Source organism: Macaca fascicularis, chromosome 20, assembly GCF_037993035.2.
Source record: "Macaca fascicularis isolate 582-1 chromosome 20, T2T-MFA8v1.1".
NCBI classification, from domain to species: domain Eukaryota; kingdom Metazoa; phylum Chordata; class Mammalia; order Primates; family Cercopithecidae; genus Macaca; species Macaca fascicularis.
This window is the reverse complement of record NC_088394.1, coordinates 124,576-140,195: the sequence shown is the minus strand read 5'-3', so window position 1 is coordinate 140,195 and position 15,620 is coordinate 124,576. Positions and strand designations below refer to the sequence as shown.

The 15,620-nt window shown below is 44.4% G+C and overlaps 2 long non-coding RNA genes across 5 annotated transcripts in view; one reads left to right on the top strand and one right to left on the bottom strand.

Moving 5' to 3' along the window:
- Positions 1 to 2,551, bottom strand: part of LOC135968747 (uncharacterized) — a 164,093-nt gene extending 161,542 nt beyond the window's left edge. Inside the window, exon 1 of the long non-coding RNA XR_012429511.1 lies at positions 2,503 to 2,551. This is a non-coding gene — a long non-coding RNA (uncharacterized lncRNA). The remainder of the gene's footprint in view (positions 1 to 2,502) is intronic.
- An 80-nt stretch (positions 2,552 to 2,631) lies between these two features.
- LOC135968746 (uncharacterized) overlaps positions 2,632 to 15,620 on the top strand; it is a 32,773-nt gene continuing 19,784 nt past the window's right edge. For 2 of the 4 annotated variants that reach the window (XR_012429521.1, XR_012429520.1), the window contains exons 1-2: positions 2,632 to 2,793; positions 4,622 to 4,723. This is a non-coding gene — a long non-coding RNA (uncharacterized lncRNA). Of the gene's footprint in view, positions 4,724 to 15,620 lie in introns of all 4 variants that reach the window. The other 2 variants (XR_012429519.1, XR_012429517.1) reach the window with 1 other exon arrangement.

Genomic DNA, 15,620 nt, shown 5'->3' with positions numbered 1-15,620 from the left:
TGGCCCACTTCCACACCATGTCTGGGTGTGAAGGACTTCCCATATGATCCCCCGAATGGAACTTCACAAGTTAGAAATCACTGGGTCACAGTGTGATACTGTGAAGATGGGATGAAGTTAAGGGAAGGTTATGAGTGAGTTAGGAAATGTGTTAGGCAGGGTCAGATATTACGAAATCCTAAAAACAACATTTAAGGAGGGAGATGACAAAACAATCAGTGAATAATATGACTTTTTCCAGTGAAAATGTCATATCTAATTGTTCTCCATTTTTCTTCTCTGAGCTTCTTTCTAAGGCAAGATGTGTCTTGAGAAGTCCCTGCTGAATGTTAGGAACATGCATTTCAGGACTTCCCATCGACATACCCTCTTTCTTTACCACAACCACATATATGGGGGCATAACTCAACATGTGAAAAAGACAGTCTTCTGCTTTTCACTGAACCTCCAGGAATTCGGGACAATAAACTTCTACCTGGAGACCAACAGGTGAGTTTTTCTGCCCCTTCCTTCATAACACCCTTCTTCCCTAGTAAAGTCCACACACATCCTTACATGGCAGCTGTGGGTATATGAACTGGTCTGATCCCTTTTAGTCACAGAGCCTGAAGTATCTGCTAGTACCTGCTGAACACAGTGTCATGGGTGTGAATGGGCAATGCTTTTTCTTTCTCTGGTTCCTGCTGAAGTCTCTGCTAGTACCTGCTGAGCACAGGGTCATGGGTGAGAATGGGCAATGCTTTTTCTTTCTCCGGTTCCTGAGCTTCCCAAGCTCTCTCTCACTTCTGGATCCTGAATACCCAAATCTTATTGCCCTTTCTCCTCCAAGCTTCCTTCCCGGAACCAACAGCTCCTCCTCATTAGAAAGACACCTTTGTTCCGTGCTTACTTTAAAAAGTCTTGCTCTTTCCCTATCCACTGCCTTATGTCACTATGTGTATGTCTTGGGGCAGGTGGAAAGGTGAACAGAAGCCAGTAGACAGTAACCAGCACCAGCTTAACAGGAATGACATGATCTGGATGCGACAGTGGCAGTTTTCCCTTAACATCCCTGCCCCCTACAGATTTGAGATCAAATTTCACACTCTTAAGTAACAGCAATTTGTCTTTCACGGTTTTAATCATATTGACTAAAAGCATTTGTCTTTTCCAGAACATCACATTAAGTCACCCAAAAATATAAAAATTAAAAAGATGTAATTATTGGCAATAAAAAACATAAAAGGTGAGCTTTCGAAATATCTTTGAGAAATTTATTCATTATGAACACATGGAATCTGTTGGAACAAAGTTCTAGGACAATTCAGCCCATCCTTCAATAATTGCAGAAAACAGCACAAAGAAAACTTGATATTTATACTTAGTTGGAAATTTTATCCTACAGTCATTAAATACAGAGATCATATAAAGGAATAGAGGAAGATGTTGAAAACTAAACTAACTCAAATCATCAATATTCTTACAAAGTGCACACTGAATTAATGTAAAAGTATTTACCAAACAAAAAGTATTTTCAATACATAATTAAGACTGAAAAGTATTGAGGCCTCATAAACTGAACCTGATACAACAAATTTCAAAGGGAAACTAATTTGGAAATCAGAAAATCATCTAAGGAATTTGAGAATTAGGCTTCTGTTGCCCCCTCTGCTACTGACAGTCAGGGCCCCCTCATTGTATTCTGTCCTCCACATCTCTGCTGATTGCCGTTTTGTCTATTTCCATTTACCCCACTACTACTTGCTCAGGTCACTCTCCTTCATTCTCAGTGTTTGTTCAAATTCCTCACACCCATCCACTTCCCATCTAAATTTCCCTCCCCTTTTGTCCCTCGCTGGCCCTACCTCCCTCTTCTCTTGTTTTCTCCTCACGATCCTGCCCCACCTCGACATCCACAGCGATACAGTGAAGAAGCCCCTGCCAAGGAAGAGCCCACTTCTCAGTGGGGCACCGGGAAGGTAACCGCTAGTGGGAGGTGACTGTCAGAAGGACGCGGGCTGTCACAGGATTGGGCAGGTCCCTTACCCCAGGCCCGGACTCAGCTTCCTGTCTGAAGCGGTCACCCCGAAGCGGGGGGTTTGCGGAGACGTAGGGCCAGGCGGAGGGAAGGATGGGGAGACATCTCAGGGAGGACTGGCGTCTGCCAAATCCCAGGGCTGCCCTGAGCTGCCAAGAGGGGCAAGGGTGGGGACGATGGGAGACAAGCCATGTGCCGAATGGGGACCTGACGCGGCGCGCGATAGGATGGGCGGACGGTGAAGAGAACTAGGGTAGAAGGGCTGGACGGGGCGACCTCAGTGACGGAACCGGACACAGACGCAGATCTGGCAGCTGAGCGACAGGCTTCGGAGCATTTCAGGGCGTCGCGGGGCTCCCCGCCTACAGTGGGGCTGTTGCCGAGCCTGTGACGTCCGCGGAGACCCACAGACCCCGGGTATGGAGGATGGCGCAGGAAGGGGACTGCGTGGCTGGGTTTGGCCACAAAAAGCGGAGGGCACTCACCCGAGCGGACCTTGGCTCCGGAGAATCCGTTTCCGGGTCAACAAAAAACGCCGCGCGAAGGGCGGGGCCAGTACGTGCCGGGCGGGGAGGGGTGAGGCAGACAAAAAGGCGGGGCCGGGCCGGGGCGGGGTCTCGGGCCGAGGCAGGGCGCATTCTGAGCTCCCGCACGCGCTGCTTGCTTTTCCGACCCTGCCAGTTTTTCCCCTGGGCTGAAAGCGCGTGTCTGCGTCCGGTTCTGTTTGAGTGCGTTCAGTGCACCGTGGGGGCGCGCTGCTTCCAACTTCCTGTTAGGTAAGAGGCGCGTGAGCCTCTTGTGCCGGGGGCGGTGCTGCTGCCTAGTCGGCGCCCGGCGGGGACGCGAGTCCGTACGTGCCGGCGGGAGCGAGAGGCGGGTGGGCACCCTCGCGATCCCGCACTCCGCCTCTGGGTAGCAGCCTCCCCGGCCCCACACGTTGTGACGCGCGCTCGGGCTCCGCGTTAGCTTGGAGTCAGAGGCGTAGCAGTCGTCGGGCCCAGGGCCGGAGGGGCCTGGACCGGGCAGGGTCTTGCCCTGGACACCGCGCCGGCCGCTGCTCTGCACGGGTTCATTGCGTTCCTATTTTCAACCTGTCCTGCACCGCATCTGAGATGATTTATAAATTCGGTACCTTTGGGACAGGCGTGGATGATCTCCCATAATTTGCTTCCGTTATTAATTTCTAAATGTATTGTAATACCACTATCTAAAAGTATTTTTTATTTGAAATATATTTTTATATATATACATGCATATATTTATTTCTGAAACTTGTTTCCAGTACGTATAATGAGGCTTGTAAAGTGGATACTGTTCAGGAGATAGGTGGATTTTGCTTTTAAGTAGTAAAGACTTAGTTGGTGACTATTACTGGGGCTATTTGTTAAAGATGTCTTTTTTTTTTTTAATGAACATTAAAAGCAGTAAGATTGGATTTCTGGGTTTCATTATCTTGATTTATATCTTAATTTGTGAAAAATGTAAGTTAACTCATTTTTATTTCCTTTGCAGAATCTGAAGTTTGTGCTACCGATGATTATTTCCAAAAAAGGCACACTTCTGGTTTTCCCAGAACTAATGCTATCTTTTCCATCTTTTGAGTTTACTTGATATTAATGTTTGACCTCAAATCATGTTACATTTTGGAAGAAAACTTTCTCTTAGCCAATGGAACATAAACCACCCTGGAGTTCATATAAAGGAGGCGTTAAATGCCTCTGACAGTGTCATGTGTTAAAACTCATGACCAAACCCAAGGTCACATAGTTTTCTGTGTTTTATTCTAGAATTTGTATAGTTTTGTCACCGGAAAAGGGATCTTGTCCCAGACCCCAAGAATAGGTTTTTGGATCTCACATTGGAAAGAATTTATGGCGAATCACAGAGTATAGTGAAGTTAAGGTAGTTTATTAGCGACTACTCAACTACATAGCAGGGCGTCCTCAGAAAGCAAGAGGAGGAATGCACCTGTTTTAAAAAAATTATTTTTTGAGGCGGAGTTTCACTCCTGTCACAATGGCATGATCTCGGCTCACTGCAGCCTCTGCTTCCTTGGTTCAAGGTTTCTCCTGCCTCAGCCTCCCAAGTAGCTGGGATTACAGGCGCGTGCCAACACATCCGGCTAATTTTTTGTATTTTTGGTAGAAACTGGGTTTCACATGTTGGTCAGGCTGGTCTGGAACTCCTGGTCTCAAGTGATCTTCCCGCTTCAGCCTCCCAAAGTGCTGGGATAACAGGCATGTGCCACCGCGCCCGGGCTTAATGTTTGTTTATATAGGTTATTATAAATAGTGTTGTCTTTTATAAAGGCTTGTGATCAGTTTGTGACAGGCTATTAATATTGTTACTTGTCTATGTTACTGTGGATTTTAACAAGAATTTATGAGTGTATTATTACCTTTAAAGTAAAACTTATTTTTAAACTAAGAATGCTTTTTTGTTCTTAAAGTCCTGGTACATTTTTATAAGTTTTATGTCTTTATTTATTAACTTGTTCCCGCAACCATAAATATTTTATAACCAAAAGTACTCAACCCCCTAAATATATAATCCAACAAATTTAACTTGTGTGTGTGTGAGGCAGGGTCTCACTCTGTCGCCTAGGCTGGAGTGGAGTGGTGTGATCATGGTGGGCTAACTGCAGCCTCAAACTCCTGAGCTCAAGCAATCCTCCCGCCTCAGCGTCCCGGGTAGCCGGGACTACAGGTACGTGCCATCATGCCAGCTAATTTGTGTGTTTTTTGTAGACATAGGGTTCTCACAATTTGCCCAAGCTAGTCTTGAACTCCTGATCTCAAGTGATCTGCCCGCCTTGGCCTTCCAGAGTGCTGGGATTACAGATATGAGCCACTGCGCCCTGCCCAGATTTAACTTTTTTAAAACCTTTATTTAAAATAAAGTCACTGTGGTTAAGAGGCCTCTGACAGTTTCGCGTTTTAAGTCTGAGGACTATGTTGAGTAAATTTTTGCATAAGTTGTAAAATGTGCATTCATGTTGATTTTATTTCCTATGGTTTCCAATTAATTGTGCCTTCTGCATTTTTAGAAATTCACGGGCTAGTGGGCTCTGTGTCAGTTTGCATTTCTAGAACGATAGCGCCAAACACTCCATGCTGTCTTTAAGTGGTGCAGCGGGATGTGTAGCAGCGGGCACGGGGCTGCCGACAGCGCAGTGAGCTCTAGGGCGCTGCAGTGCCCCCGGCCGCCAGCAGAGTACGCGCGAGCCCGGCTTTTCTGAGCCCTGAGGCGGCCGCGTGCTACCTCCTCGCCTGAGTCCTGCGAGAGCGGGAGCCGCGTTCTCCTCAGCACATACTGGGATACGCCCCTCGCTTTTGGACACCTCGAGCTCGCGTCCGTGGTGAATAAAATCCTTCCTTTTTCAGCCTTGGCAGCTGAGGGGCAGAGACCCTTCCTGTGGAAAATTAGAAACCAAAAGCCCCTGTGAATCCAGCACACTTGAGGTTCGTTCTCTGCACCCAAGGCGAGGCGGCCACGGAGCCAAGCCACGGTCTCGGAACAGAAATGTAGCCTCAGGAAAGCAACTGGAACACCCACCACAGTGATAATAACCCCCGTAGTACTAATAACACTCCATCTGTGATGCTGGTGTTAGCACCCGTTGTATACAGAGATCACACCGTCAGGGTAACGTGACAGCTGCTGTCCAGATCCGACCCTAGGAATGCGGATGTGTCCCTCAGAGCGCACGTAACGCCCAGAATGCGGGGATGAAATCGTGTGCCTAACGTCACACCTGTCACACTTATATAACCCCCGGAACACGCATCTGTCCCTCCGAGCACACACGTAACCACTGGAATGCCCGTGACACTGTCAGACTAATGCCACACCCGTCACACTCATATAACCCCAGGAACATGCATGTATCCCTGAGAGCTTACGTCCTGTCCAGGATGCGGCCATGGCCTTTGCAGCCCACAGGAGAGCGTCTGCAGCTCCCAGGATGGGACCCTCTGGCTCTTGCTGGGGCGCTGGGTTGACAACCTCTGCCGGACTGGGTTTGGGCTAGATTTGGCCTGTCATGAAACTTCATGTTGTTGTCTGTGCCTTACTGACGTGGTATTGACACAGTTGATTTAAGAAGCAGTTTACTTCCCAATAATGTCATACTTCTGGGAAACTTGCAACAGCAGTTAGTATGCCTTCTCTTTTCTCTCCAATTCCCCAGTGGTTATTGCTGTGCCATATTTGCAGCTTCACAAAGAATACCTCCCTGTGTTTCACCAAAAGCAGGAACAGTCCTCCAGATGATCCCCACATAACCCCCAAATTAGGAAATATACGGTCTCTATGTGAAAGTCCAGTCCGCAGACCTATTTCACTTCATTGCCTGCCCCAGCTGGCAGAAAAATGTGTTTTCATGTGGGCCCAATTTCTTTTTCGGGAACTGTTCATGAGACTCAGTTTTCTGGGGGTTTTTTTGGTTGTTTTTTTTAAGACAGAGACTCACTCTGTCATCCAGGCTGGCATGCAGTGGTGCCATCTTGGCTCATTGCAACCTCCGCCTCCCTTGTTCCAAGAGATTCTCCTGCCTCAGCTTCTGGAGTAGCTGTAATTACAGGCATCTACCACCACGCCCGGCTAATTTTTTGTATTTTTAGTAAAGATGTGATTTCACCATGTTGGCCAGGCTGGTCTTTAACTCCTGACCTCAGGTGATCCACTCGCCTCAGCATCCCAGAGTGCTGGGATTACAGGTGTGAACCACCGCATCTGGGCGACTCTCAGTTTTCACAGCCTTGACAGATGTAAAGAGCAGAGATGACTCTAAGCTGGGTCTGCCCAGCGTTTCGTCCTAAACAGGTGCAGATCCTGCATTCCTGGTAGGAACACCCTGGCCTGATGCCATGTTCTCCTCACTGTGGCCCACATGGAGGAGCACCTAACCACTGGCGATCTCACTTGGTAATGGCAAATATTCATTTACAATCACAAATTTCATCCTGTCAAGCTCTGGATTTAAGTTTGCCAATGATTTCCTCTGGCCTTAGAACCATGGCCTCCAGACCCTGAGTTCTCCTGCCTGCTGTCCTCTCCCATCCAGTCTGCTACAGCTGCCTGCAGTCCCTCTCATGGGGACATGGGCTTCCAGATGTCTTGGGGATTTTGTGTGGGTTCCCCCAATCCATTCACCCACTGCCCACCCTAGTTTTTTAAGGCTTTGTTGAGATAAGTCCTTCAAGTCACAGCAGTTACGATATCTAAAAGTAGAAAAGTTAATAATGTGAATTTCTAAAGACAAAGCATTATTTATTAGATCATCTGTGAGATGACCCTCTTTTTTTTTTTTTTTTTTGGAGATGGAGTCCCCCTGTGTTACCCAGGCTGGAGTGCAGTGGCGTGATCTTGGCTCACCACAACCTCCACCTCCTGGGTTCAAGCGATTCTCATGCCTCAGTCTCCTTAGTAGCTGGGACTACACGCACCTGCCTCCACAGCTGGCTAATTTTTGCATTTGTAGTGGAGACAGGGTTTCACCATGTTGGCAAGGCTGGTCTTGAACTCCTGACCTCCAGTGATCTGCCTGCCTTGGCCTCCTAAAGTGCTGGGATTACAGGCATGAGCCACCATGCTCAGCCACCCTCAATTTATAAATTAAGGAAATACTAGTTCCCTGGAACCAAAATTCATGTTTGAAATAATTAGGAAAGAAAAATAAAATCTCAGTGCTGAAGGAAAGGCAAATCGCACAGTTGATTGTCGAAATTGCAGAAGAAGACTGGGCACAGTGGCTCACTCCTGTAATCCCAGCACTTTGGGAGACTGAGGTGGGCGGATCACCTGAGGTCAGGAGTTCGAGACCAGCCTGGACAAGTTGGTGAAATCCCGTCTCTACTAAAAATACAAAAATTAGCCTGGTGTGGTGGCACACACCTGTAGTCCTGGCTACTTGGGAGGCTGAGGCAGGAGAATCTCTTGAACCTGGAAGGTGGAGGTTGTATTGAGCTGAAATCGTGGCACTGCATTACAGCCTGGTTCACAGAGTGAGACTCTGTTTCAAAAAAAAAATTTTTTTTCAGAAGAATTTACTGGACAGACTATTACCTTGCTATATTCTCTAGCCCTGTGTTAGCAGTTGCAAGGTATTTTAGGTTTAAACACTTATATTTTTCTTTTCTTTTTCTTTCTTTTTTTTTTTTTTTTTTTTTTTTGAGACAGAGTCTCACTCTGTTGCCCAGGCTGGAGTGCAGTGGCACTATTTCTGCTCACTGCAAGCTCTGCCACTTCCCAGGTTCACGCCATTCTTCTGCCTCAGCCTCCCGAGAAGCTGGGACTACAGGCGCCCACCACCACGTCTGGCTAATTTTTTTGTATTTTTAGTAGACACGGGGTTTCACCAAGTTTGCGAGGATGGTCTCGATCTCCTGACCTCGTGATCCGCCCGCCTCGGCCTCCCAAAGTGCTGGCATTACAAGCGTAAGCCACCACACCTGGCCTTAACACTTATATTTTATATAGTCATTTGGTATAGTTATCAAAAAGTCCTGTCCACATCATGACGACCTATATGAAATTTGGAAACCTCTTCATCAATACAATGTAAAATTGGTAAAGTAAGTGTAGATATTTAAGCGGATGAATTATTAATATTTAAGTATTGAAATGGAATGTAATAATGTCATAGTTCTGGCATGGGACTTGGGGGGCTTCCTCTGTTGCCTCTTGCTGGATGGCAAATTCTTGGCCTGTGGAGACTGAAGGATAAACTGTCACCTTCGTTGGAAACCCTAGTCCAGAATGAAAGTCCTCATTTCAGGATATACCATTTCCTCCCATGTATTTTCTATTTTGAGATGAGTCTTGCTCTGTCACCCAGGCTGGAGTGAAGTAGCCTGATATCGGCTCACTGCAACCTCTGTCGCCTGGGTTCAAGCAATTCTCCTGCCTCAGCTTCCTGAGTAGCTGGGGTTACAGGTGTGCGCCACCACACTGGCTAATTTTTGTGTGTGTATGTGTGTGTGTGTGTATATATATATATATATATATATATATATATATATATATATATTTTTTTTTTGGAGGCAGAGTTTTGCTTTTGTTGCCAAGGCTAGAGTGCGATGGTGCCATCTTGGCTCACCATAACCTCTGCTTCCCAGGTTCAAGCGATTCTCCTGCCTAGGCCTCCCGAGTAGCTGAGATTACAGGCATGCACCACCAAGCCCAGCCAATTTTGTATTTTCAGTAGAGATGGGGTTAGTCCATGTTGGTCAGGCTAGTCTCGAATCCCAACCTGAAGTGCCCCGCCTGCCTTAGCCACCCAAAGTGCTGGGATTACAGGTGTGAGCCACAGAGCCTGGCGCTAATTTTTGTATTTTTACTAGAGAAAAGATTTCACCATATTGGCCAGGCTAGTCTCCAACTCCTGACCTCAAGTAATCCATCTGCCTTAGCCACCCAAAGTGCTGGGATTACAGGTGTGAGCCATCATACCTGGACCTTTCTTTTTTTTTTTTTTTTTTCTTGAGACAGCGTCTTGCACTGTTGCCCAGGCTGGAGTGTAGTGGTGCGATCTCAGCTTACTGCAACCTCCACATTCTGGGCTCAAGCAGTCCTCCCACCTCAGCCTCCCTAGTACCTGGGACTGCAGCTGTGTGCCACCATGTCCAGCTAATTTTTGTATTAGTAGAGACGGGGTTTTGCCATGTCATCCTGACTGGTCTTGAACTCCTGGACTCAAGTGATCCACCTGCTTCAGCCTCCCAAAGTGCTGGGATTACAGGCATGAGCCACCTTGCCCGGCCTATTTTTAACTTTTTGATGAAATACCAAACTCTGTTACAAATAGGCTGCACCATTTTATATTCCGCATACCGTATTTAATGGTTGTGATTTTTCTCCGACTTTGCCAACCCTTGTTATTTTACATTTATTGGATTATAGCCTTTCTAGTGTGAGTGAAGGAATATCTGGTTGTGGTTTCAAGTTTGGATGGCCATAATGATAATGATATTGATCATCTTTTCATGTGCTTCTTTGCCATTTGCATGTCTTTTTGGCAAAGTGTGTGTTCAACTCTTTCTCCATTTGTAATTTGGTTGTTCTTGTTGCTGAGTTATATAAATTTTATATATATAGTAGTTAACAGACCGTTGTTGGACATATAATGGGCAAATATTTTCTTCTTTTCTGTGGGTTGTCTTTTCTCTTCCTCTTTTTTTTTTTTTTTTTTTTTTTTTTTTTTTTTTAGGAGACCAAGTCTTGCTCTGTTTCCCAGGCTGGAGTGCAGTAGTGCACTCTTGGCTCATCATAACCTCTGCCTCCTGGGTTCATGCGAGTAGCTGCGATTACAGGCATGGGACACCATGCCTGGCTAATTTTTGTGTTTTTGGTGGAGGTGGGGTTTCTCCATGTTGGTCATACTGTTCTCAAACTCATGATCTCAGATGATCCGCCTGCCTCTGCCTCCCAAAGTGCTGGGATTACAGGATTGAGACACCATGCCCGGCCTTTATTTATTTGTTTGTTTATTTATTTATTTATTTATTTTATTTTTGAGACAGGGTCTTGCGCTGTTGCCCAGGCTGGAGTAGTGGTGTTGCCTCGGCTTACTGCAACCTCCACATTCTGGGCTCAAGTGGTCCTCCCGCCTCAGCCTCCCTAGTAGCTGGGACTACAGGTGTGTGGCACCATGCCTGGCTAATTTTTGTATTTTTAGTAGAGACGGGGTTTTGTTATGTCCGTCTGCTGGTCTTGAACTCCTGCACTCAAGTGATCTGCCTGTTTCAGCCTCCCAAAGTGCTGAGATTACAGGCATGAGCCACCATGCCCATTGTGTTTTTAACTTTGTGAGGACATAACAAACTATGTTACAAATAGGCTGCACCATTTTATATTCTACATATAGTATTTAATGGTTTTGATTTCTCTCCAACCTTGCCAACACTTGTTACTTTACATTTGTTGGATTGTAACCTTTCTAGTGTGTGTGAAAGAGTATTTGGTTGTGGTTTCAGTTTGGATGGCCATAATGATAATGATATTGATCATCTTTTCATGTGCTTGTTTTTCATTTGCATGTCTTTTTGGCAAAGTGTGTGTTCAACTCTGTCTCCATTTGTAATTTGGTTGTCCTTGTGGTTGAGTTATACAAATTTTTTATATACTGTAGTCAACAGACCGTTGTTGGATATATAATGCGCAGATATTTTCTTGTTTTCTGTGGGTTGTCTTTTCACTTTCTTTTTTTTTTTTTTTGGAGACCGAATCTTGCTTTGTTCCCCAGGCTGGAGTGCAGTGGTGCACTCTTGGCTCACCACAACCTCCGCCTCCTGGGTTCAAATGATTCTTCTGCCTCAGCCTCCCGAGTAGCTGGGATTACAGGCATGTGCCACTACGCCCAGCTAATTTTGTATTTTTAGTCGAGATGGGGTTTGCTTTTCTTGGTCAGGCTGGTCTTGAACTCCCGTCCTCAGTTAATCCTTCTGCCTCAGCCTCCAGAAGAGCTGGAATTACAGGCGTGAGCCACCGCTCCCGGCCCTAATTTTTGTATTTTTAGTAGAGACAAGGTTTCGACATGTTGGCCAGGCTGGTCTCCAACTCCTGACCTCAAGTGTTCCATCTGCCTCAGTCTCCCAAATTGCTGGGATTATAGGCGTGAGCCATCATACCCATTCTCTTTTTTTTTTAAGATAGGGTCTTGCACTGTTGCCCAGATTGAAGTGTAGTGGTGTGATCTCAGCTTACTACAACCTCTACGTTCTGGAGTCAAGCAGTCCTTCCGCCTCAGTCTCCCTAGTAGCTGGGACTGCAGCTGTGTGCAACCATTCCTGGCTAATTTTTGTACTATTAGTAGAGATGGGGTTTTGCTCTGTCATCCTGGCTGGTCTTGAACTCCTGGACTCAAGTGATCCTCCTGCCTCTGCCTCCCAAAGTGCTCGGATTGCAGGCGTGAACCACAGTGCACAGCCAACTTACTTGATAATGTCTTCTGATGCATAGTTGTTAATTTTGAGGAAATTATTTCTTTTGTGGCTAGTGCTTTTGGTTTCAGATCTGTAACACCTTTGCCAAATCCAAGGTCATGAAGATATATCTCTGTTTTCTTCTAGAGTTTCTATTTGTAACTCTTATATGTAGGGCTTTGAACCATTTTTAGTTACTTTTTCTGTGTTGTGAGGTAAGTGTACAGTTTGTTACCTCTGACTCTAGGTAGTCAGATGCTAGCAGCGTTTGTTGAATTTAGTGGTCTTGGCTCGTGTCAAAACTCAGTTGGCCGTAGAGGTATAGTTTTATTTCTGGACTGGACATTCAGTTCCATTGATTTATATTTGTCTCCTTATGCCAGTATTATGTTGTCTTGATTACTATTCCTTTGCAGTAATATTTGACAATGAGAAATGTGAGCCACTAAGTGGGCTTTTCGTTTTCAGGAGTGTTTTGTCTATTCAAGATCACTTGATATTTATACAAAGGGTTACGGTCAGGGGTCAGGGTTACAGTTGTTAGGTTTAGGGTTGCTAACATTAGGTTTGTTAGTGTTGTTAGGGTTAGGGTTGTTAGATTTAGGGTTGTTAGGATTTTAGGGTCATGGTTTTAGAGATGGGGTTGGGTTAGTGTTAGCATTAGGGTTGTGGTTGGGTTTGGGGTTGGATTTAGGGTTTGGGTTGGGGTTCTGTTAAGTTTAGGGCTAGAGTTAGGGTTAGGGTTTAGGGTTAGGGTTTAGGTTTAGGGTTAGGGTTAGGGTTTAGTGGTAGGGGTTAGGGTTAGGGTTTAGCAGTAGGGGTGAGGGTTTGGTTCAGGGGTTAGGGTCAAAAGAAAAATCTTGAAAATCGTAAAAATCTCCAAAAATATTGGTGAGAAAAAAGTTTTAGCCCTCATATGAAGAAGATAAAAACTTGTTCCATTTTTTCCAGAAACACAGTTATAATACAAATATAAAATGGGGTAAAGACAAAACCCAAGTCTTCTATATAAGCTGGTGAATTTTGTATTATTATTATCACATTAGTCAGGGTTCCCCAGAAAGGCACAATCCGTCGGATTTATGTAGATAGACAGATGAGAGAAGATTCATTAGGGAAACTGGTTCACATAATTATTGAGGCTGAGAAAGTCCACAATAGGCTGTCTCCAAGTTGGGGAACTAGGAAAGCTGGTAGCATTGCTCAGTCCATGTCCAAAGGGCTCAGAATCAGTTCAGCCAATGGTGTAACTCTCATTCTGAGGCCAAAGGCCTGAGACCCTGAAGTTCTGATGTCAAAGACAAGAGAAGGATGTTTCAGCTTCAGAAGGAGATAATTCACCTTTCCTCTTCCTTTTTGTTCTATCTGGGCTCTCAAGCAATTGGATGGTGCCTTTATTAGTCCATTTTTGTACTGCTATGAAGAAGTACCTGAGGCTGAGCAATTTATAAAGAACAAAGAGGTTTAATGGGCTGACAGTTCCACATGGCTGGATGGGCCTCACAATCATGACGGAAGGGGAAGCAAAGATGTCTTTCTTCACATGGCAACAGCAAGAAGTGCTAAGTCAAAGGGGAAAAGCCCCTTATAAAACCATCAGATCATGAGAACAGCATGGCAGTAACCACCACCATGATTCAATCGTCCCCCAGCGGGTCCCTCCCACAACATGTAAGGATTATAGGAGCTACAATTCAAGATGAGATCTGGGTGGGTACACAGTCAAACCATATCAGTGCCCATCCACATTGGGTCAGAGTGGATCTTCCTTATCTCAGTGTCTTCCAGAAACACCCTCACACTTATGCCCAGAAACTGTGCTTTACCAGCTATGTTAGTATCTCTTAATCCAATGAAGCAGACATCTAAAATTAACCATCAGAATATTTATGCCTGATTCGTGGCTAAAATTTCAGGATGAAAGCTATGAGATCTCTATTTGTGTTTGTATGTCTATTAATGTATGTTTTGTATATTTGATTTTTCTTAACTCTGTATAGCATTGCAAATTTCATTTATAAAATCCTCTAAAAGTGCTCTATTCTAACTTGGCTTGGAAAAAAATCATTTATAAATAAATATTCCCAAACTCCTAGAAATATAGGAACCGATCCAAATGTTTTTCAGGTTAATGTGATTTGGATAAAACTTAAATAAAATAAATTTAATATTTTTGTGTAATAAAACAACTATGTCTTCAGAGTTATCACTATTAAATATAAAACAAACAATTTTTTTTTTTCCTTGAGATGTAGTCTCTCTCTGTCACCCAGGCTGGAGTGCAGTGGTGCGATCTTGGCTCACTGCAAGCTCCGCCTCCCAGATTTATGCCATTCTCCTGCCTCAGCCTCCCGAGTAACTGGGGCTACAGGTGCTCACCACTACATCCAGCTAATTTTTTTTGTATTTTTTTTAGTAGAGACAGGGTTCCACAGTGTTAGCCAGTATGGTCTTGATCTCCTGACCTTGTGATCCACCTGCCTCAGCCTCCCAAAGTGCTGGGATTACAAGAGCGAGCCACCGTGCCTGGCCCCTATAACAACTCTTGATGTCTGAGTGGGTTCCCACACAGTCATCTGTTGTAAGACTTTCTGATTCCTTTTTTTCCTTTGGTCATTATGAATAGGGCTTCTGTACATAATTGCATGGTAGCTTTTGTTTGGAAATAATATCAAAGTAGCGGTCAAAATACTTTACGAATATGATTTTTGGATTGTAAGGTGAGACTTGTTTAGCTTTGGGAAAAACTGCCCAACTACTAATAGGGGAGGAAAAATAATTTTCTCTCTACCTTTACGGAATTCTTAGATGGGACCCTCTGTAACAAATTACAGATTAAAATGAGAAAAAAGTAGACGAGTTTAAAAACATGTATACCTTATGGATACATGGGAGATACTCAGGGAAAAATGAGTAAATCCCCAGTAGGTGGCTTTCAATTCAAGTGTAAATGCTATCTTCAACTTAAAGAAAGAAGATTTGAGGCTCAGTAGTGGGGACATAGCAAGCAAAAGCACAGTAGACAAGGGTAAGTTTTCTTATACAGACTTAACTCCATGCGTTCTCTGTTGATAAGACTCTTTTAATGATTTAGTTATCCTCTTCTTGGTTAGTGCTGAGAGAGAGAGAGAGAGAGAGAGAGATCTTTTAAACGGGGATTTCCTTTATAGATGTAAATTTTCCTTACACAAGGGTAACTTCTCTGTTTTCAGAACTTCCTTTTTTAGCATTTTTTCAAAGTAATCAGCTCAGAATAATTCTTATGCCAAAAGGGACATATTTTGGGGTGGCATATTCTGGTCTTACACACTGTCTTCTACCAGCAATGAAAAGAGTTCTTGTTTTTCCTCCAGCAATTTGTCATTTTTTTTTAGAGTTTAGCAGTTCTAACAGATACAGACCAACTGTGCTATCTCATTGTGGTTTTCAGTTATCTACTATGTTGAGCATCTTTTTGTATGTTTACTTACCATCTGTAGATCGTCTTTGGTGAGGTGTCCAGATCTGTGTGCATTTTTAATTGGGCTGTTTAACTTACTGTTTAGTTTTAAGAATTTTGTATGTATTTTGAATACAAATTCTTTCTCAGATCTGTATTTTGCAAATTTTTTTTCAATATGTGGCTTGTCTTTTTGTTCCCTTAACAAGGTCTTTCCCAGAGTATAAACTTCAAATATTAA